A 24,742-nucleotide genomic window follows, 5' to 3' on the forward strand; every position below is an offset into this window, starting at 1 on the left:
GGCATAGATTTGAAAAATATATGAATTGTTGGAGAATTTTTTTTTTAAATGTCTACTCAGTGGAATATATTTTTCAGATTGTTTGAATTAAAATAGAAAGACCTCCAGATGCTTTAGTTGTTTTCTTTTCACATTTGGCCTCTCATTACAAAGTATTCCTTTATTTTTTATATTTTAAAATCTTTATTGTTGAGAATACTACATATGTTAAGTATTCCTTTTGATGGGGAGTGTACTTAGCTAGTGTTAGCTTAATACAGTTCTCTGACTTTCTGAAATGAAATGAATAGATGTAGTTAAGGACATAAGCCACTGAACACTACTACGGTGGCCTCTGCTTTTCTGCCATTTCTTTTTTAGTCCCCAATCTTATGAACAGGTTTTGTTGGATCTTTTTTGCTTATGTTCCCTCTGCTTATTCAACTTGGTTAGCAGATGTGTTACAGTCTCCCTAAGCTCCTTAGAATTCAGCTCTTAGTAGCATTGAAGATGAAAGTATGCTTGTAAATTATTCATTCTGATTATATGCTTGACTTCACTTTAGGCATCTTCTTCCACCTCACCTCTGTCCCCAGGTCTTTGTTGTTTTAACAGATGTGAGCTTGCTTTTTAGTTCTAGACGATGGGAGACTAATTTTAGAATTACATTTCTAAAATTTATGAAGTACCTTATCAATACAATGCCTAATCTTACTTAATCCCCCTTCGATTGTTTTGAAGCAAATTTCAGAAATCGTATCATTTTATCTGTAAATATTTCTAAAGGATAGTCTCTGCCCCATCACACATAAAAATATTAATAGTAATTTCTATATTATTAAATACCTGTCAGGACTCACATTTTCCTAATTATTTTATTATTTTATACTTTAAAAAAAGATTTATTAGTTTGAATAGGACCCAAATAACATTCATTTTTTGATATATTGTGATTAATTAAAAATCTCTTAGTTCTCATTTGATCTATAGTAACACCATTCATTCTGGTACCCAGCAGCCAGATGTAGCTATTTAAATTAATTGAAATGAAATATTCTGACCCTCAATCATACTACCTATATATATATATATATAGAGAGAGAGAGAGAGAGAGATAGAGAGAGAGAGAGAGAGAGAGAGAGAGAGTGCTTAGTAGCCACATGAGGTTAGGGGCTACTATATTGAACAGCATAGAATATTTCTCTCATTGAAGACAGTTCTGTTGGTCAGAGCTCATCTATAGGTTTTCCCTCTAACTTACTTTATTTCTCTTCCATTTTCCTTCACAATTTATCATTATTTGTTAGAACAAAAAGACTTTTTTGCTTCTTTTGGTCTTTCAGATTCTGGACTTTACTGATTGCACTTCTGTGGTGTACTATACCTTAACATGGTTTCTGTTTTCTGTAGTTCCTGTAAATTTTTAGTTAAATCTAGGGACTTGATGTAATTCAGATTAAATACTATGTACATGTATTTATTCCCCTAAGAACACTTTATAGGTGCTGATGTGTATTTCTATTAGGAGGAATGTATAATAGCAGATTGTTTCTCTCTTTGTAATGTTACTAGCTATTGACAATTATTGCCTAACCCTAGATTCATGAATTCAGTAAGGTTTACAAAATAGTGATGTTCTAATTCTCCTGTGTTTATCACCAGAATTTTGTAAAGAGAAACTTCCCTTTAGTTACCCTTAGCTATACAAATTGTATAGGAAAGGTAGGATAATTGCCTAATTCTTTCCCTTTGTTGCTAGTTTTCAAAATAATATTGGTTCTCTAACATTTTCCAAAGTTGACCAATGAAACTTTTTAAAAGTGTCTTAATGAATTAATATATTTAAACATACTTGGTATGTTTTGGTACAGTGTAGTTTTTATCCTTGCTAACGATCAGATTTTCATCTTTGGCCCAGTGGGAACCTCTGCATCTAATTTCCTCATTGCTTTTGATATGACCCTCATAGTCTTTGGTAGCTCCTTTTTTATACCTGATATGATAAAATTTTCCAGGCTCATGTATTTCCAGCCTAGGACATGGGATCAGACATTCTGGCAAGGAGTCAAGGTTCTTTTAGTGATAACCAGGGAGTGTTAATTTCTTTAAAAGCCACATACTGGCAACTCTTTCAAAGTGTCATTGCTACTGAGTCATTCATTGTTTTAGGCTTTATTTTTCAGCAGAAGTACATACATATATATCCGCACATGCATGCACATGCACACACTTGTAAATATATGTGTGTATATTTTTAAAAGATAAAATATCTCATTCTTTAAAGCATAGATTGTTATATTTTGAACTTGAAAGTTCTATTCTATTTGAAAAGATGAAGTGTGATGATTTTTAGGATTGAATAATATTCTTAGGCCTGGTAACCACAGGTTGATCTCTTTAGGATTAGAGTGTTGAGGGGTAGTGAATACCAATACTGATTAAAATTCCATTTTCTTCATTGAAGGTTGAAAGTGAAACATAGTTTATCACCTACGAGACTGAGTGCCAATTTATGGTTCCTGATGAGAAATTGATCAGCTATCTGTTTGTTATAAGAGTTATAGTTAGTGAGCTTGGAAAAGGAAATAGAATTTACTTTAGTGTGTTACCACATGCAATTAATTTTGCATATACACCGAAAGCACATCTTATTTGAAGTTAAAATAGCTGTGATTTGAATCAGGGCATTGCAAATCTAGTGTGATTAAATATATTTAAGAGTTGCTGTTGTTCTACAATTGCCGTATAAGTCCAAACAATATGTTATTAGGCTATTCACAAAGGAATCTTTTGGTTGTACAGTTAGAAAATGAAATAGCGAAATTTGTGCATTCCTTTTACAAAGGATGAGACAGAATAAGGTAATTTATATAGTAAGATTTATTATTATTATTATTTTAAAATATATTTTATTGATTTTTTACAGAGAGGAAGGGAGAGGGATAGAGAGGTAGAAACATAGATGAGAGAGAAACATAGATCAGCTGCCTCCTGCACACTGTAGACACCAGTCACAAGTCCTATGAAACTGAATCGCATGATACAGAGAAATCATTTGTGAAAGGAAGAGTCTTATTTGAAGAAAACAGCCATCCCAATCTTCAGCAACCACAACCCTCATCAGTCAGCAACCATCAACACTGAGGCAAAACCCTCCCCCAGCAAAGATTACAAATCACTGAAAGCTCAGATGATAGTTAGCAATTTTTAGCAATAAATTATTTTTTAATGAAGGTATGGTCATTTTTTTAAGACATAATGCTATTGCACACTTAATAGACTGCTGCATAGTGTAAACATAGCTTTTATATGCACTGGGAAACAAAAACATTGGTGTGACTTGCTTTATTGCAATCTTTGCTTTATTGTGGTAGTTTGGAGCCAGACCCACAATATCTCCGAGGCATGCCTGTATAAGTTTGCAGATCAAAAACGATTGGAATGAATTGCATACTGTCAAGGAAAATTGGTTTTAATGGCAATGTTAATTAAAAGAGGAGAGCATAGAACTTTATTTACAGTTGAGAAGAATGAAACCTGGTGAAAAGTTTGCAGATAGACTTGCAGAAATAGGGATTTGGTGAATCTGAAAGATAAGCTTGGAGAGGCATGCTTGGGTTCTGTCAGGTGAATCAAAATGTTTGAATTAGACTTAATAAATTGGTGCATTTTAGCATCTTTCTAATATTCTATTTCTTAGAGATTAATAAAGCTAAAGTATGGTTTATGAAAAGGTAAGTGGTTCTGACAGAAGAAAAGAACAGAGAAAGTGCTAGGAGATAGGAGAAGGAGCTGCCTTTTAATATGGTAATAAAGCTTATTAGGTTTTCTTTTAAGAAATATTAAAAGGAAGACAAACTTAGTTATCCAAACCAAACTAAACCATGTGTCTTAGAGAATAAAGCTGATTAATGAGGAATGGTAAATATAATTATGTAGGGACATAGAGGAGAATTTCCAAAGACTTGCAGTTTCCATTGTCTTAAAGCCTTATGGAAGGTTTTCGTTCTTCATGGAAGTACTAGAGGCCCAGTGCACGAATTTGTGCACCAGTGGGGTCCCTCGGCCTGGCTGCAGGATCGGGCCAAAACTGGCTCTCCAATATCCCCCGAGGGGTCCCAGATTGCGAGTGGGCTCAGGCCAGGCCGAGGGACCCCACTGGTGCACGATTGGTTGGCCCGCCAGGGAGGGACCGCGGGAGGGACCGCGGGAGGGTCCTGATCAGCTCAGTCCCGATCAGCCAGACCCCAACAGCAAGCTAACCTACCGGTCAGAGCGTCTGCCCCCTGGTGGTCAGTGCATGTCATAGTGAGGGGTTGAGTGGCCTTAGCATATCATTAGCATATTACCCTTTGATTGGTTGAATGGACGACCGGACACTTAGCATATTAGGCTTTTATTATATAGGATAATAAACAACTTGAAGAAATAGGCCACATTAATTATCTGCTGTACAATAAAAGATAATTAGAAACTGTTAGCATAAAGTAACATTTATAAATTGATGAGTTAGAGCAATCTGATGTATGATTTTATGTGTAGGAAATGAAATTGCATATTATAATTTAACATTAGATCAGTTATTTTCAAAGTGTGGTTTTTTGACCTATACTCATCAGTATCACCTAGGTACTTATTAGAAATGTAAATTTTTGAACTCAGCTCAGACATACTGAATCAGGGAATAGGCCTAGGCCTGTGGTCGGCAAACTGCGGCTCGCGAGCCACATGCAGCTGTTTGGCCCCTTGAGTGTGGCTCTTCCTAAGCCTTAGGAGTACCCTAATTAAGTTAATAACAATGTACCTACCTATACAGTTTTAAGTTTAAAAAATTTGACTCTCAAAAGAAATTTCTATCATTGTACTGTTGATATTTGGCTCTGTTGACTAATGAGTTTGCCGACCACTGGCCTAGGCCATTTGTGTTTTAACAAGCTCTTCAGGGGATTCTGATGCATGCTAAAGTTTAAAAACAAACTTAGAATGTTACTGTCCTTTCTTGTACCAGCCAGTAAATAAAATCCTATATATGTTATTCTGTTCAAGAATTGTGCCCTTATAGAGTGCCTTACTCAGTTAAATTATTCATATCATAATTTTTAAAAGGTAGAATTGATAAAAGTAAAATCAGAGCATGTGGTGGTTAGATGTCATTAAAATTTAAAAGGGTAGTTCTCCGTTCTGTGTTGACACTGGAGAAATCCAGGTTGTAAGGTTTCAATGGTCTAGATAAATTTATCTTTCCTTTTTTGGGGTGGGGGGTGGGGGGTGGTACCATTTATTAACATTTAGTCAACAAGTCTGAGAATGTTGAGTTTGACCTGCTAAGGATAAACTTAGGTAGTTGTTAGTAATTGGTTTGGAATGTCACTTGGAATAGTATCAAAATAGGTCTCTGATAGAGGCGAGGAAAGATTTTGTGCGTATCTTAGATTTGGACAGGAATTAAAACCATTTTTTCATTGTTTTTGTGGGTCTCAGTTTGAAAGTCATTGTCCTAATATAGGTAAAATGTGTCTTTCTCAGACACAGTATTAGGGTTTAGATTGTTATACACAATGAGCATTTAAACACATGTTTAAAGGAGAGAGTTAAACCTTAAACTAGAAGCATTTACAGTGTTACTTTAAATTAATTTATACATTCAATTATATATTTTCATTTTATTTAGAACTCTCATTTTAAGAAAAGACTAAATGAAACTAGAAATTAGTTGAGAAATTAGCCTATGGTGTGAAATGATCTGATGTATAAGTAACTTAGTTGAATAGACATGTAATTTTATTTTGTTTTTAAGTGATAAGTTAATTTATAATTATTAACCTGAAGTTTGAATGGTCTTTTGAAAAAATCTTACCTAAGACAGCTAAATGCTTGACCATCACAACACTGGTCCCAAAATAGAGTTTAGACTGTTTTTCAACTTGACACAGTTGTCTCTCTTGCTTTCCTTTCCTCCTGATACGATGTTTCCATTTTTGGGATGGGAAGAGCTCTTGATTATTTATAGGCTAGTGTGTTTGGGACAGGTGGTGTGTTTACACAGATCAGGGGAATTATCAATGTTTCACAAGATCTTTAATATGAATACATTTTGTTTTATCACTTTTTGTATTTAAAAGAATGAAGTAATTATGTTGGGTGAATGGAGAACACTCTCTTTAATTTTATATTTTAACACAGAAGGTGTCCTTAATATAGTAGGAATTTTCCAGAGTTTTGGAATAATAGTTACTGGTAAGCCATATAGCTTTGAAATTTGAAAAAAAATTTAAAGGTTGTGTTTGTGTCTTCTTAAAGAGTGTAGAGCCCTGGCTGGTTTTGCTCAGTGGATAGAGTGTCGGCCTGTGGACTGAAGGGTCCCGGGTTCGATTCCAGTCAAGGGCACATGCCTAGGTTGCGGGTTTGATCCCTAGTAGGGAGGGTGCAGGAGGCAACTGATCAATGATTCTCTCTTGTCATTGATGTTTCTATCTCTCTCTCCCTCTTCCTTCTTCTCTGAAATCAATAAAAATATTGTAAAAAAAGGAGTGTAGAAATTATAAGCATATTCTTCCATTCCAGGTTTCTGCTTTTTATTTGACAGGAGTTTTTTTTAGGGAGTTTTGTATAACTCTAAAGTATTCATAAATTATTGAAGCTTTACACATACTATAATTCCAAAATTATAGTAAAGTCAGAAAGTAACTACTGGCAATACTACAATAAAAACTCCTGAAGTTTAACATTTGCACATATTTTTCAGTTCTGAAATCATTGTTATATTAATTATGTAAGTAACCTTTTATTGTACTAGCCACTGTCTTCTCCAGTGAAGAGGAGTTCACATATGGACCTGCTTTTACTTACTTCTTTGCAATAGGCAGGAAGTACTTTGGTCTTATTCCTTTTTGAGAGCCCTGCCTTTTGAGAACCTGTTCCCATATGGTTAGAAACTGACTGATATCATATAGTGCCATTCCAAAAGATATTGAGAGTAAAATAGTTTCCTCCTTTTTTTCTTTCCCTTATCTGTCTTCATCTCCTTCTGGAACCTCCTCTTTGTTCTACTGGTATATCCATTAAGCCCTGGTCATCCAAAGCCATTTCAAGGTTTCTCTTTTCTTTATTATACTGAATTGACAACTCATTGTAGGATCATCCAGATACTTCACCTACTAGAAGTAGTTAGCTTACCTCTTGAAACATTTGGCTAGTTAATGACCTGTATCACATAGTTAGAAACCTCTTTCTATCTGGATATTGTGTGACCATTAGTGCTCATCTTGAAGCAGGGCTAACTTATCCATTAGGTACTGTAAGTTTAGTTCCTAGGGCCCATGATTCTCTTAGGAACCCATAAAACCTGTTTCAATTTTAATTTATTTTAAAATCAGAAGAGAAATGAGTATAAAGTAATGAATATATAATGAATCTGACCTGGATTATATTAATCTTTATACTAATACAATTGTAAAATATAATTTTCAATGTTTTTTAAAATTGAGGTAGTGGCTTCCAAGGCAAAAGTGCCTGGGACTTGTAAAAGTCATAATGTGGCCTGCATTGTTGAAGGGTAAGTAAGGGTTTGTGGGGGCTGGGGACCGAGATTGGCAAAATCTTGAGTAAAAAAATTGATAATTAGCCCAGCCAGTGTTGCTCAGTGGTTGAGCGTCAATCCATGAACCAATAGGTCCAGGTTCAATTCCCTGTAAGGGCACATGTCTGTGTTTTGGACTCGATCCCCTGGGGGGCGGGGGTGGGGGCGAGTCTGTGTGCAGGAGGCAGCTGATTGATGTGTCTTTCTCATTGATGTCTCCCTCTATCCCGCTCCCTTCCTCTCTCTCTAAAATCAATAAAAACACATTTAATAAATTTATAATTAAATCATAGATTCCTTTAAGGAACTTAAATAAATATGGTTTCTCTTACACAGGCTGCTGCTAGTTGAAGCTCAATGATGACTGAAAAATAAACTGAGTACTTAGGTAGAATAAACACCACTTGATATTCTAAACCCCAAATAAAGATGCCATTCCTAGTCAATGAATTAATCATTATGTTGAGAGGCAGTATCTATTTTAATATTTCCTCAGTTATCATCAGAAAAAAACTATTATAAGATGTACACATCATTGATAACAGAAATGTGGTTAAAATGTGGTGAAGTGGAAAGTACATCTTTGATACTAATAAGCCCTGTAGTTTTTTGGGATCCAGAAATCCATTGCCATAAGACTCACATTTCAACATAGAATAAATCTCTGTGGTGAAACAGGGATTGACCTTTTCAGATCTTGATTTTAGGCACTATGATACACTAACTGGGATAGTTATAACAATTATTCCTATTTTACAGATTAGAGAAAGAGTAAAAAAATAAAAGATTGGAGTATCTTTTCCAGGGTCAGATATTTAATAAGAAAGAGGCAGGGCCAGTATTTTAACTTTTTAAAAAATATATGTTTTATTGATTTTCCACAGAGAGGAAAGGAGAGGGATAGAGAGCCAGAAACATTGATGAGAGAGAAACACCGATCAGCTGCCTCCTGCACACCCCCTACTGGAGATGTGCCCGCAACCAAGGTACATGCCCTTGACTGGAATCGAACCCGGGACCTTTCAGTCCACAGGCCGACGCTCTATCCACTGAGCCAAACCAGTTAAGGCAAGGGCCTGTATTTTAAGTCAGGTAGTCTTGATTGCAGAGCCTTTGTTTCTAACCCTTACACTGCCAAGTTACTAAATTCAGGTTTGGATATGTTGAGTTTAATGTGTTTGTGGGACAGCCGATGGCAAATGTTCAGTGTGTTGTGTGAGTCCGGAGCTCAGTAGTAGTGATATGGGCCAGGTGTCCTCCTCATGTAGAGGTGGACTTTAGTAGGAAGAACCTACCGTTGAAGATTGATATCTTGGAAACCAAGATGGAGGGATACAAACTATAAGTTCACCTCATGAACTATAAGTCAGTATGGAAGAGGGAATCTCAAAAGATAACTGAAAATAAGTTTAAGCCAAATCATGTTTTTTTAGAAAATTCTATACTAGGTAATATATAAGCTATATTTTTTCCTCATTGCCTTAGCAACAATGATATCATTGATGTCTGTGGCAAAAGTTAAGGTTTTATTTAATCAGCATTGCCTCTCTGTATTAGAGGGGATGTTGGAGCAGAAAAAGATTAACTCAGAATGTGACCTCATTTGGAAATAGGGTCTTTGCAGATGTAATTAGTTAAGGATCCTGAGATCCTTGTCTATAATGAGCCAGTGAGGAAAAACAGTACAATTTAGAGGGAGAACTGATCTTTAATAAAGTTTTATTGTGCTTCATTGAATAATGCCTGTTGAAAAGCAGAAACACACTTAAATTCCAAAGTACATATTGTCAAACAGAGTGTTTCTGTTTGGTTTTTAATAACCCAAGTCTATTTGAAAACTAATCAAATAATGTCTTTTTAAATGTTTTTAAACAGATTTGGGTATTACATTATGGCTCTCTAGACATTTAACTTGTTTAGACTTGGGAAAAATTGATTTCCAATTAACACCAGATTTCATAAGAAAGAAAATATTAGCTAAATAATTAATTCCATGAAATGACATGTATTACAAACAGAAACAGGCAACATCTGTTAATTCAGTTGGGAAGACAGGATTGAGCTTGATCCTTTTATTTTTAAATTAGGTATTGTTCAGAATTTTTATTTGAAGCACATTTTAAGTACATTTAGTGACTAATACTCTGTCACATCAGAACTTGAAATATTTGAATTGTATAGAGTCATTAAGTATTTTATTGATCAGTCAAATGATGAGAGCTGGTCAGTTTGTTGTTCTATATATAAAATACCCATCTATCTAACTAGCTCTAAAATATATTTATTTTATGCATCATGGTTTATAGTTCATATTTCATATTAAAGCCTAATAATAGTATTGTTTTTATGACAAGTGGACTTTTATTCTAATCATTAGTAATTAATACATGTTTATTTAATGTTTGCAACAACTACTTCACTCACAACCTGTTTAGTATTTTTGGTCAAGGGATCTAAGTGTTATATAATTTCTTTTCTTTTTTTCCCCTCAAAATAGTTTTTTTTTAATTGTTTAAAGTATTACACATAGTAGTACATATGTCTCCTTTTTCCCCCTTTAACCTCCCCCCGCCCCCCTCCCACCCTCCGGCACATGCCCTCACCCCCCTAGTGTCTATGTTCATTGGTTATGCTTAAATGCATGTCTATAAGTGTTATATAATTTCATTTCCTTGAATCCAAAACTTAGAAATTGGAATACTTAAAAAAAAAAGAATGCAAGTAATGTTAGCAATTTAGCCTCATGGTGTTATTGTAGTTGCCTAAAAACAGCTTTTATCTTAGTTTTTATCTTTACTGGCTATCAGGATATGCACTGGCTTTCAGAAGATGTTACGATTATGGGGGGAAACAGAAACTTTAAGACACTTATGTTCAAAGCTCTTTCTTATCCATTCATTTCATAGTGAATTGCTTATTTGTACTTTAGCTCATAAAAGTTCATAGATGAATGCATTATTTTGTTTGTAATTTGCCTTAATTGTTAGATTTTAAAGTTCTTAAATATAGGCATTATTGTTTTTTCAATATTTACCATTTCCCACTCAATAGATATTCAGTGAGTAAGTTATTTGGAGTTCAGATTAGTGAAAAATTTTTTAATAAGTTAATAGGGAAGCATTTATTACTAATTAAATGTGGGAAGATACAGAAATATTTTGATTTTTAATTGAACTCTGAAAGACAGAAAAAAAGTGAGATAATGCAGATGTCTGTAGAGAATAAACAGAGCACATGTACACAGAAAAATAAGAGTCTCTTAGTTGCCATGGCTTTCCAATTCCCGTGAGACACACCTCCATCAGTATTTGTGTGGGTGGGTCCCTAGCTTTCCAACCAAACTTAGTCCCTGTGGCAAACCTTCTCATATTTAAAGTGATTAGATTATCTGCTCTTTGAATTTAAAAGAATATAATGAAATTAGCTTTCCATTTAAACATTTGCAAAGAAAAACATTCTTATATAAATTTTCATATTAAAGTTTATGTACATTATATCCTCGATTACCTGCTATAATAGATCACAGATTAGGCGGTCATAACCCAGCTTGAATCACAGTGTTACCATTTATTAACTATGTTATCTTTTTGTTGTTGTTAATCCTTACCCAAGGATATTTTTCCATTGATTTTTTGGGGGAGAGGGTGAAAGGGAGGGGGAGAGACGGAGAGAAAGAAACATCAATGTGAGAGAGACACATTGATTGGTTGCCTCCCGCACGCCCCTGACCACAGCCTGGGATCAAGCCTGCCGCTGAGGTACATACCTTTGACGGGAATTGAACCCGAACCCATCAGTCTGTGGGCCGATGCTCTATTCACTGAACCAAATTGGCTAGGGCTCAATTATGTGATCTTGAACAAATCATGGCTGAGTTTTAGTTCCCATGTTTGTGAAACATTTATATGCTATCCAGCCAGTAGTGTACGGGAGCTGATTGTTAAATTTTTAGAAATCTTATGAGCTGACTGTTAGACAGCCATCATTAAAAATTAAATTACATAAATTTATAATTAAGTTACATTAAAAGGAAAGGCAATAAATGCTCAAAACTCATCACTTCCTAATTATTTTACTACATTTTATTAGTATTTATGTCTATTGTATCTATGGTGAAATACTATATAATGATATGCTTTTGTACATCTCTTCCCAACTCTGTGTTCAATGCTATCTCATTCATTGGTAGCTTGAAAGCTCTCGTACCAGGAAATAGTAAATACTATAAACCAGAGCTTGATTTATTGTTTTGTTGATTGTCTCTATTTAAGAAAGTGCCAGTAAGGTGGTTTAAACTTGAAAGTTTATTGAGTCTGTTGCCTGTTACTGTGAGTGGCACCAAAAAAATTGAGGAAATATTCTAAATTATTAACTAATTCAGCAAAATGTTGCTCATGTCATTGATGAACATGTCAGGTTATGACATATATCTTCGTTGTTTCACTCTTTTTCTTATTTTTTAATGTAAATGAAAATATCAAACAACATAGAGGTTGTGACTACACTCATTTATCAGTTGGCAAAATCAAGAGCATTCTGTGAGAATCAATTTGGTCTATGAAATTTACAATAAAGAGACTTATATATTTTATTGTACTTTTAAAAATTTGTCCTATACATCCTTTATATCAGAAAAATATATAATAAACACATATACTTTTCACACACACACACACACACACACACACACACACACTCGTACATACCAAGAGCTGATTGTTCATTTATTAGCACACCACTGTGTCTAGCACAGAGCAGGCATTTATTAAGTACTGCTTTTTTCTATCCTTTACTCCCCTTTGGCCTTTTCAAACAGAATCAAAATATCTGTTATATGTAATATAATCAAGGTTGGTGAAAGAAAATCTTAACACTGACTTTAACTTCAAGGCTATTATATCCTCTAGTATTACCACTTTCACCAGTATTAAAAGCTACTTTAGTTAAAAAGGACAAATGAAGGGGTGAGGGAGTATGGTTTTCTTTTGAATTTCTGGGAACTTTCAGGTCTAAAAATACCAATACTTCATTACATTTCAAAGAGGGACATTAGAAGTTTAAAGAATATAATATTTATTGAATATTGAAAAAACAGTTATGAATCATAGCAATTATCAACATTTTCTTGAAAATATTTTTCTGATAAATGGGAGCAATTTAAATTTTGGTTTTAATTTTCAATCTTTTTTGTCCTTATCCAAGGACATTGATTTTATAAAAAGCATTTCATCAATGGGCTGATTTTCTTTTTCAGTTACTACAAAGATATATTATAGATTCTTTGACAACATTAGGTTTTCCATTATTATGATTGATTTTTCTTTCCATTTTTAATCTGAAATAAAACATTTTCTAGAGCTTCTGTTGGATGGTTGTTATTTTCTTACACATTCAGGATATATATTAGGAATCATATAGTCACTCTTCTCACTTCTAGTTTACCTTTGTCTAGTTTAAATAAAAGCAGCTGTATTTCTGTAGTGCATAGTTGATTGCTTCCCAACTCCCATAGGAGAGGAATCAATTTTTGAACATAGAGAAAAGATGAAACATTGAGATACCTTTCTGTGTGGATTTAATGTTACTAATGAGGGAAACGTAAGCCTTTACACGTTTTAATCCTATTATTTCCCAAAGAATAATATGGGCTAATAGTGTTTCCTCCTCATGAATGTTTGAAAATATATAAAGGAATAATTGAATTATATTAGCATCTTTGTAGGAAACCAATTGCCAAACATATGCGGTCTGTTTCTGGGTTTTCTATTGTACATTATAACACTTGTCTTCATTTCTAACCTGTGCGCTGCAAAATTTTTTAAAAGCATTACTTGACTTCTTAGTCAGGGAAACTGACCTCTTTCCCCTTGGATTGTCAAATAAAAAATTATAACAGCCAACACAATAGTTGTCTGGTATGAATAAATCAAAATAAAACCTTTTTTTTTGTAAGATAGGCAAAAAAAATATTTTAGTAATGAGTGTGTGTGTCATGAGATGAAAAAGGTTGAAAAGCTCTGCAAGAGCTTCGTAGTAAATTTTGAAATTGGACAATATAAATATTCGTTTTCAAAATTACTTAGCTATTTTAGGTTTTTTGCATTTCCAAGTAAACTTTAAAATCTGCTTCTCAAGTTTTGCAAAAAGAAGTCTGCCAGTAAGGTGATTTTGATTGGGGTTGCATTGAATCCATAGCTTGTTTTGGTAAGGATAGACATATTAACAATATTAAATATTGTAATCCATGAACATGTTATATTTCTCTATTTAGGTATTATTTACTTTGTCTTTGCAACATTTAAAATTTTCCCTGTAATTTTGATTTTTCATATTTTTATGTAAAGACTTTGTACATATTTTGCTAAATTTATCCCTAAGTATTTTATATTTTTAAGCTGTCATAGATGGTAATGATTTTAAATTTTACTTTCTAATTACTTGTTGCTAGTATATAGAAATACCACTGAATTTTTTTATATATTGCCTTTATGTAAAACCTCGCTAAGCTCATCTAATAGTCCTAGTGATGCTTTTATAGGTTACTAAGGATATGGTACATACATATTATATTGCCTGTGAATTAAAATTTAATTTTTTTCAGTTCTGATCCATATGCTTTATCTATATACTAGAGACCCGGTGCATGAATTCGTGCACGGGTGGGGTCCCTCAGCCTGGCCAGTGATCAGGAGCCCACCTGGGAGGGACCACGGGAGGTTGTCTGTGAGAGTGCACTGACCACCAGGGGGCAGCTCCTGTGTTGAGCTGTGATGCGCACTGAGCACCAGGGGGCAGACACTCAACTCAGGAGCTGCCCCCTGGTGGTCAGTACGCTCCCACAGTGGGAGTGCGGCTCAGCTGACCATCGGGCTCAGCTGACCATCGGGCGTCAGACACTGGGTTCATGGCTGGCAAGCACAGCTGCGGCAGCCCGAGCCTCTCCCGCCTCCGAGACAGTGCTACTGAGCGGCAGCAGGCTCAGCAGGGTGGGATGAGTGGGAGTGGCACCCCGCCTAGGCTCGGGCTCCTCCCTGGTCGCCTGCAGCTTTGCGCACTACTACATTCCTCGGGGGATGTTGGACTGCTGGGATCGGGCCTAAACTGGCAGTCCGACATCCCCTGAGGAGAACAGGCCAGGCTGAGGGCCCCACTGGTGCACAAATCCGTGCACCGGGGCTCTAGTATTTTATAATTGTTAATCCACAAGCTATGAGGCATTCCTTATTTATGTATCTTTTGTCTTAATTATTAGTAACTTCCTTAATTTGATATCATAATGATCAATTTTCTGTTATTAGTAAATAGAGGAATACTTTAATATAGCTTTTCTAAGAAGGCCAGTCATTCAAAGCTTGAGTTTCACATCAGTATCTAATAAATAGTACTTGGAATGAATTTATTAGAAAATAGAAGTTTCCAATTTTTACAAAAAACTGAAGCCATCTCTTTTAAGCTTCTTTTAAGCTGTATCTTTTACCTGCTACTGTTTAAAAATTTAGGACAGTTATTTTATGTTAGTAGGTTTACTTTGTGAGCATTAACATTAGCTTTATAAATTAAATAGCAATAAAAGGGAAGTCAAACTTGCTGTAGCATTTTAAAATTTTCTTTGTGTTCTTCCAGAATATTATTATTGTCACAGTGAATTACTGTTTTATACATTTCCTGGAAAATTAAATAGAGGTCACTTTCAGAGATAGAATAATTTCAATGAACCAATTGTTCAGTTTGCAGTGGCAGACCCTCTATCCTATAAAATAGAAAGAGCAAATGGCAGTAATCATTAAAATAAATCTCACCAGCATGTCTATAATTTTAAGTGTGTAAAGAATGGTGAGCTCATCTTTCATATAGACTATTGAAAATTGTTTCCATCAAAAAGGAAGAAGAAAGGAAGAGTTAATGTCTAAGGGGAATAAATATGTCGCCCCTAAGTCTGGTGATATGAGCTTGGACCCTTATAAATACAGAAAGCAATGTAATGATAGTATCATCTATGACACTTGGTAATGGAAAAAGAGAAAGGAGATAGTATGAGTATGAGTGAAAATAAGATTGAAGCTAATTAACATTTACTTTCAGACTTGAATGCTAACCATGGCTGGTAGAAGATGCAATGGGATGGAAAAGGAACTTCGGTTATTAAAAAAAGAACAGAAGAACTGTGGCAAAATAAAGCATAGTAGTTAGCATAGATGACTAAATTTTAAAAAGGAATATTCTTTTCCTTTTTGGGGGGAATTGTATGGTTAAGTTTATTTATTCTCTTTGGTACAGTTTTGTTGTAGATATGAATAATTAAAATTACTTGGATCTGAGAGTTTACCATAAAATTAAACAATATTGGTATCTCCCTTTTCTTATCTTTATCTTTTCTGAGAGCTTTAACAATAGCAACTTTTTACCAAAAGTCTTATATGCTTGAGTTTTGGCACAAGAAACTTCTCTGATTTTTTATCTTCTTTATTCCTATCACTTTTCTTTGGAGATTTTTTAGGAATTTCCCCGTTGCTCAACTGTGCGCTGTGGTTAAACAACTTAATTAGAAAATATTAATGTGAGTCTGAGGAGCACATAAACTTTTCTATAAGAATCAAAGGCTCCTTATTCCACTGAATATATTTCAGCTTCTTAGACATTTTAGATCCCTTCCTTTAGTAACTAGAGTCATTTCTCAATGTCCTTAAGACTCTAAGCTATAGTTGCTTATAATGATTCTCAGAATCTTGCCCAATTAAAAAAAACTTCCCTTTATGTGAAAAAACATTCTATGACTAAAGATTTCAATAAGTTCAGAAAAAAAATGCTTTTCACTGGCTAACATTCATTAAGTTCAGTCAGCTGCAGTCTGCTTGGGCTAATTTGTTCCCGACATTCTGGAACCGGGCAGAATTGCTATTGTATCCTTTCTTTTTATGTCAGAGACTTTACATTCTGAAGCAGTATGTCTTAACTTTCTTTAAGGTAAATAAGTCACAAAGTATCTTAAGGAAAATAGAGATGTCTCCTGGGATCTATAACATTTTACATTTAGTTTCAGAAGGAATTTCTTATAGTTTCTAAACTTCTAGTTAAGAAGGCCAGTTGTAGGGGTTTCTGATTTCCTTCGTGTCTTTATTTTTGTCTTGGGAACTCATTTTGAATAATGTTTGTCCTTTTCTAAAGAATTCCCACCCTAGAAATATTATATTAATTTATATTTTAATGGCTTTTTTCTTAATTTGATGCTTTTTTAATGTTAAACCAAAAGATCTAATTTTCTTATGAAAGAGTCATTGAGGTACTAAAGCATGTTCAGAGTTAAACACGGGAAGATGTGGAACTGAATGATTTTAATTTTCAGTCAGTCATTGGAAGAATCTCTTTATCAGTGGCTGCTTTTCATGTCTATTTTGAAGATACTGAATGGTCCAGAATATAAAGGAGGAGGGATGCGTATAAAACCCTGGCTTTGAGAGAATTTAAGCTAAGAACTTTTTTTTTAGTTGGTATGTTGCTATGAAATTAGAATAAAATTTGGAAATATTGGGGAAAATTCTCAACAAAGATGTAGTTTCTGGATCTTAAGAATTAACAAAGAACGAAACATACTTTGGTTTATATCTGACTGGAATATTGATGTTATGTTTATTAAAAATGCTTTCTGTCCTTAGTTATATGCCTGTTACTTTAGAGAGAAATGAAATAGTTACATAGCCATAGTTACCTGAAAGCTTTATTCCTGAATAAGTAACCAGAGTCCTTTTAATTCTTATGGTTCATTTTTGTACTCATCTTAACAAAAAAAAAAGGACTGAACATTCAGTTAAATAAATATTATTCATTATTTTGGGTAATCATCAAATATATTGTATTTGTTTGGTTGATAGTAACTCCAGTCTTGATAATATGTATAACCTGTTGTTTTGCAGAAGTGAAAAAAGAACTATGATTAATAATAATTTAGCTAATGGTAGATTTAACTAGATAGATTTGATTAACAAAGTAGCTTTAAATAATGGCATATACTTTCCAGTATATGAAATAATTAATTAGGCTAACAGAATTAGCAAATGGAAGACCTTATTTGAAGAGTAGGTAATTCTCTTGAAAATATAGTCATCTGTAATTAGATTAGTATTTTGTCATGTTGGTTAAATAAAGAACAGTGCTGAAAAAAAAAAAAGTCCTTTTTTACTGTCCTTTAGGGGAATTAATTTCCAGATCTCTTATACTAGTATATATTAATTCTTGAAATTGTTTTGCCTGAGTTATCGCCAGCAGTTAAGGAGTCCCTTTTCAAATGCCTTTCCCTGATTTTATAAAGTAAAAACCTTGTCTCTTACTAAGTCTGAATTTTGTTATGATGCTTGGCTCTCTGGCTCTCAACAAAGGAATAGAGATAGTCCCAACCTAGGATGGTTCGACTTTACGATGGTACAAAAGCAATACTCACTCAGTGGAAACCGTACTTTAAATTTTGATCCTCTCCTGGGCAAGTGAATACTCTCTTGTGACACTGGCAGTGGCAGTGACAAAGATGACTTTGCCTAGCTGTAGGCTAATATAAGTGTTCTAAGCACATTTAAGGTAGGGTAGGCTAAGCTATGATGTTTGATAGGTTAGGTGTATTAAATATATTTTCAACTTAGATATTTTCAACCTACAATGGTTTATTGGGATGTAACCCTATTGTAAGTCAAGGAGCACCTGTAGTCTGAAATACTCAATACTTAGTATAGGTGTTGAGAAAGTAAGTGAGTAACAGGGTAACATCCTTTTGCAGTCAAATTATTTTCAGTTGTTTGTTTTCAATGAAATTGAAGGAAAACTTAATTGTAAGTTTATATATTATTAAAACTAAGTTTTAACAATAGATCCCTATGCAATTTTTGCAAAACACTTGGAGAATTGACATTGCTACAACAAACTCTCATTCTTATCTACTCACTCATTTATGTGAGCAAGTTTTCTCAGCACTTACATCTCTAGGATGAAAAATAAGAATAGCAGTGCTTGCTAATGGTCTTATTCTACAGTATTCATAATATTCTAGCAAATAATGTAATATTTATCATTTGAGCAAATAATGCAATATTTATTATTCTAGCAGTAATGTAATATTTATCACTGGGTATATGAACTAATTGGGAGAGAAAGCTCTATCCATTTAAATATGAGATTTATTTTCAAATTCCCAATAAAATTTTACTTGTTATATTTAGTAATTATCAAAGTTTATTACATATTTATGTTGTGCTGATGTAGTGTGTTCTAATAATTGTAATGATAGCTCAGTGTAAAAGAAAATTTAATATTTAGGGCTTTATAATTAGGAAGGTTTTTGTATGTAAATTTTAATTTATACTTAATGGCTAGGAAGTATGATAGTATCATCAATAAATAACTTTCAAACCTAAAAATATGTTAGAATAAATTCTGTAATGTTAGTATAATGGAAATACAAGTTCAAGAAGAAAACAAAATAAAATAAAATTCCCAACTGTTAATTTATTTTTATGTATTTGATAATGAATGATGGTGGTTATCATATTACTATGACATTTAAATTCTAGCTACATTTAAAACAAAGTCACTTTAGTAAATGCAAATAATTACAATGCATCAGAAATTTATTTATAACTGTTTAAAATGTTGAAATCTTTTGTTATAACTTAAAAATATGCAGGATGGTTTTTCAGAAATTTTTTAGAGGTTACAAGAACAAAACACAATTGAAAACACTGGCGTATGCTACTTGCTTTACTGTTGAATTATGCCCTTGTTGGAATTCTTTTATTATTTCATTTATTGGTGGTTTTTTGCCTAGCAGACATTGGTAAATATTCATTGGTGTGATAGTTTCAATTGTATCAGCTAGTGCCGGTGAGAATAATTTTATCTCAATTATATATTTCTAATGTCAATTAATTGTAGTTCTACCAGAACTTATTTTAAAAGCACATTTAGTTAAATCTCATATGATGAAATCTCAAGATAGATTTAAAAAATCTTATTTAGGACCACTTCAGTCTAGTTGGATTCAGCATATTTTGCAGAAATTAACAGCTTTAATTATGGAATATAAAATTTGGAGTTAGGTGAGAACATAGAGATTGCCTATTCAAATGCCCTTGTTTGTCAAAGAGAAAAGCACAGAGCCAGACCGTCACTTACTCAAGTTAATACAGGTAGTTGGCAACAGAACCATATCCAATCTGTCACTAAAACCTATTGATTTTTTGCCACCAGAATATCTCTTGACTTTCTCCGCTTCTTTATCCTCAGTGCCCTCACCCTAGTTCAGGCTATTACGATCTCTCATGATATCTGTACTACATCTGATTGGTCTCCCCATAGCTCCTCATTTACAGAGTAGTATATCTGATCATAATTATTCCTCCACTTAAAATCCTTCAAAAATGTTTCCTTGGTCATAGAAAATAGGCTAGTCTTTGTTCTGGAAGACCCTAAGTGATCAGACCGCTGCTTGCCTGTCTATGTTTAAATGACACCATTGTCCCCCTTTCTCTCTCGATTCCAGTCACATAGGTCTCTTCAGTTTCTCACATGTACCATGCCTTTTCCTTCCTCCCTTCCTTCCTCCCTTCTTTCCTTTCCTTTCCTTTCCTTTCCCTTCCTTCCTTCCTTCCTTCCTTCCTTCCTTCCTTCCTTCCTTCCTTCCTTCCTTCCTCCCTCCCTCCCTCCCTCCCTCCCTCCTCTCCCTCCCTCCCTCCCTCCCTCCCTCTTCCCCTTCCCTTCCTCCCTCCCTCTTTCCCTTCCTTGCCTTCCTTCCCTTCCTTTCCTATCTTTATTGTTGAGAGTGCTACATATGTCCCTCTCTTTTTCCCTCTATTGCTACTCTCCACCCAGTTCCCGCCCTGTCCCAGGCCTTCACCACACTATTGTCTGTGTCTATGGACAATGCATCCCTGTGAGATTCATCAGTCTGTTCCATGTTTCCCTGCCTCTGGTACTTATTTATTTTTCATTTAAATTGACATCCAGTATTATATTAGTTTCAGGTATACAGCATAGTGATTCAACATTTATATACCTTACAAAATGATTACCAGAGTAAGTCTATTAATCACCTGTCACCATACATAGTTATTACGATGTTATAAACTCTAATCCCTATGCTGTACATTACATTAGCATGACTTATAACTGAAAGTTTGGATTTCTTAATCCCCTTCTTTCCGCCTTTTCACCCTTCCTCTCCTCTGGCAACCATCAATTTGTTGTCTGTATCTTCTACACTGTAAGGACAGCTTTGGAGCAGCAGTCACTAATCGGTGGTCCGTGAGGTCCGAAATGTTGGCGACCGCTGGTCTACGGCATCTGGTAATATATTGTTTCTGTCGCTTGGAGCGCAGAAGCTCTAGCCAATGCCTATTTATCCTTCAGATTTCATCACTTCTTCAGAGATGAGATTCCCACATGTAAAGTATTTGAAGAAGCTAATAATGGTTTTAAAGAATTGATTTTTGAGAGATTATATGTGGAAGATGACACTGATGGTATAAAAATAAAAGTATTCCTGAAAATTGCTGTAAAAAGCAGTTGATGATGGCTGCTATGCAGTAGGACTATTTTTACCTTGATTAGTACTCTTAGGGTTATTTGCTGTTAACTTAGTAATTTTGGGGGAAGATGAGAAAAAAATTGCCTGTCATCCACAAATGCGAAGTAAAGATAAGACCATAATAGAAATGACAAAAATCTTTGCCTCATTTTCTCTCTCTCCTTAGTATGACTGACTCAATTAATATTTAACTCAGAGCAAAGTGTTCTGTGAGTCATACTTAACAAATTCTAGATTTTTTCACCCATTTGTCTTCCTTTTTTTTCCTGTTGATGCTAATCTTATAATTGTTGATATTACATTCCTGCTGAAATTTGCACTTATTTATGCTGGCTTTCTTTTAACTAGGCTTAGTCTTTTGTAACTAATTATTGAATTCATGTGAAGTTCATTTTCATAGTCAGCTAGGGCTGCCATAATAATACCATAGTCTGGGTACCTTAAACAACAGAAATTTATGTTCTCACAATTCTAGAGACTTGAAGTGCAAGAACAAGGTGCTGGCTTTTCTGGTAAAGCCCCTCTTCCTGGCTTGCAGAGGGCTTTCTTGCTGTTTCTCACATGGCCTATTGTCAGTGTGCACATCTAGAGAGGGAGGGAGAGAGGTGTGTCTCTTCCTATTTGGAATAAGCCCTATTATTATGACTTCGTTTAATGTTAATTAACTCCTCAAAGGACCTGTCTCCAAATAAAGTCACACTGGGGATTAGGAATTCAACATATAAATTGGGGATGGTAGTGCACAATTCAGCCTATACACTCATGTAACACATAGTAGTCATTTTGATATTCTTTATTTTATATTAAGAAAATACAGCGAGCCTCTATAATACTTTCATTCTTACTGGAGGGCAGAAAAAACTCATATTATTTAGATTCTCAGCACATAATCTTCCTCACCTATAAAACAAGGGTATTGGGCTAGTTTGTTTCTGAATGCTGAAATTCTTGATACTCCAATTTGGAGTTACTGATTTCTAATATTATTCAGCAGATAAGGTATATTCTGTAGAAATTGATATTGTGTAAATCATCATTCTACCAATTTCTCAAAACTTAAAGTAAAAGGCATAATCTATGTATATAAAAGGCTAAGTGACCAACCTACTGTTTGTTCGACCGTCCGACTGAAGGGCCAGTACATATGACGCATACTGGCAATTTAAAAATAAATGTTGACTCTTGCATGCACAATACATATAAAGCTCTCGCTGGTGCCAATCATATGCGATGCCAGAATGTATCTGAAGGCCAACTATTGCCACAACGTACCACGGCTTTTAATATTAAGCTGAATGCTCTTTTAAATGATATATGTAAAATCGATTTATTTGGCAAAGTAACAGCTAAAATTCATGTCTTCAAATTTCAGAAATGTGGACTGCCTCACGCTCACATATTATTGATATTAGATAGCGAATCCAAATTATGAATGGAAGATGACATTGACCGTATAGTTAAGGCAGAAATTCCGGATAAAGACCAGTGTCCTTAACTTTTTCAAATTGTAAAATCAAATATGGTACATGACCATGTGGAATACAAAATCCAAATAGTCTATGTATGGAAAATGTTCAAAGGGATTTTCACACCTATTTGAGTGATGATTCCATCAATTCAGCGGATGATGCTGAAAAGGAAAATGTTTCCATCGAATTTCTTAACAGTATTACTCCTTCGGGAATGCCATGTCATAAATTAAAATTGAAAGTAGGTGCAATCATCATGCTACTGAAAAATCTTAATAGTAAATGGGGTCTTTGTAATGGTACTAGATTTATTATCAAAAGATTGTGACCTAACATAATCGAAGCTGAAATGTTAACAGGATCTGTGGAATTTGAGGTTGTTCTGATTCCAAGAATTGATTTGTCGCCATCTGACACTGGCCTCCCATTTAAATTAATTCGAAGACAGTTTCCCATGATGCCAGCATTTTCGATGACTATTAATAAATCACAAAGACAAACTCTAGACAGAGTAAGAATATTTCTACCTGGACCCGTTTTTGCACATGGTCAGTTACTAGTATATGTTGCTTTTTCTCGAGTTCAAAGAGCATGTGACATTAAAGTTAGTTGTAAATACTTCATCACAAGGGAAATTAGTCAAGCACTCTGAAAGTGTTTTTACTCTTTTTTTTTTAAACAAATGTATTTACTCTTAATGTGGTGTACAGGGAGATATTATAATAAGTTTAATCAATTCATCAGTCATTGTTTTTATCAATGTTTTTATATCATGTTTTTGTTTTTATATCATGTCTTTGTTGTATCATGTTTATTAATCAATTTATCAATCATTATTTTTATCAATATTGTTTTTATATCATGTCTTTGTTGTTTTTATATCATGTTATTGTTTATTACTCAATTTATATATTATTTTCATATACATTTTACTATTTTCTTTCATTTCTGACACTTCTATGATAGAGAAAGGGTGAATAACAATAATAAAATATTTGAATTTTATAATACTATATTATATATACTATTTTGACATGTAATTTTTTGCAGTAACATAATTACCACATGAATCTTCTAATTAATTTCCTTTCAATGTGCACGAATCCGTGAACCGGGCCACTAGTTGTTCTATGTACCTCTAAATTTTGATATGGATACTCTTTTCAATTAGCTATGCTGGTTAGGTTTTATTATGTATAATTTAAAGATTTGGGCATGACATGTTTCTCTTTTTGTTCCCTTTTGTTAATAATACCCTTTATTTATATAATATAATTTATTTATCCTTAATGAATAAGTTTCATTGGAATGAATTCAGTAAGTATAGATAGCAAAATGTGAGAATCCCTCTCATATCGACTCCTCTTTCAAAGGAGATTGCCACAATTAGTAGTTTGGTGTGTGTCTTTGCAATCTTCTTTCTGTGAATGAACATAAGAATATTAATTTATGCAGTTATTTTCCATAAATGAGATCATGCTGTATATATTCTGTTATTTAAATTTTTTCCTCAACAGTGTGTTTTGGGATTTCCATACATACCAGAATGTATGTATATTATTTTTTAAATGGCTACGTAGTGTTATATAGTATTATTGGAATTTATTTAACTATTCTCTTTTTGTTGGACGTTGCTTTGTTTTCTTTATTACTATTAAAAATAATGGTGCATGAATATTATTGCACATACATCCATTTGTACAGAGATTCCTTTAGAATATACTTCCCATGTGAGATTGAACACACTGAACATTTTTATAGCTGTTGTCTGATTGTCTTCTTAAAAGGCTTTACAAATTTACATGTCCACCAACAGGGACTGAGAGTGTTTATTTACCTTCACCATTGCTAAAATAATGTCAGTATTTTAAAATTGCTTTCAATATGATGGTTGAGAAATTATATTTCATTAGAGGCCTGGTGCACGAAATTCATGCACTGGTGTGTGTGTGGGGGGGTCCCCTCAGCCAGCCTGTGCCCTCTCACAGTTCAGGAGCCCTCGGGGAATGTCCGACTGCTGGCTTAGGCCCAATCCCCGAGGATCCCTTGCTCCTTACCACTCGGCATGCTGCTCCTTAGCAGCAGGCTCCTTACAGCTCAGCTCGCTTCTTTTTAGCACTGCCACAGAGGCGGGAAAGGCTCCCGCCA

General features: G+C 34.2%; 1 protein-coding gene across 3 annotated transcripts in view; it reads left to right on the forward strand.

Moving 5' to 3' along the window:
• Positions 1-24,742, forward strand: part of XPR1 (xenotropic and polytropic retrovirus receptor 1) — a 106,505-nt gene that overhangs the window by 30,075 nt on the left and 51,688 nt on the right. The gene's annotated exons all lie outside the window — the stretch shown is intronic.

The sequence above is a fragment of the Myotis yumanensis genome, unplaced genomic scaffold (assembly GCF_028538775.1).
Source record: "Myotis yumanensis isolate MYYU_CA2020_CCGP unplaced genomic scaffold, mMyoYum1.0.hap1 SCAF_17, whole genome shotgun sequence".
NCBI classification, from domain to species: Eukaryota; Metazoa; Chordata; class Mammalia; order Chiroptera; family Vespertilionidae; genus Myotis; species Myotis yumanensis.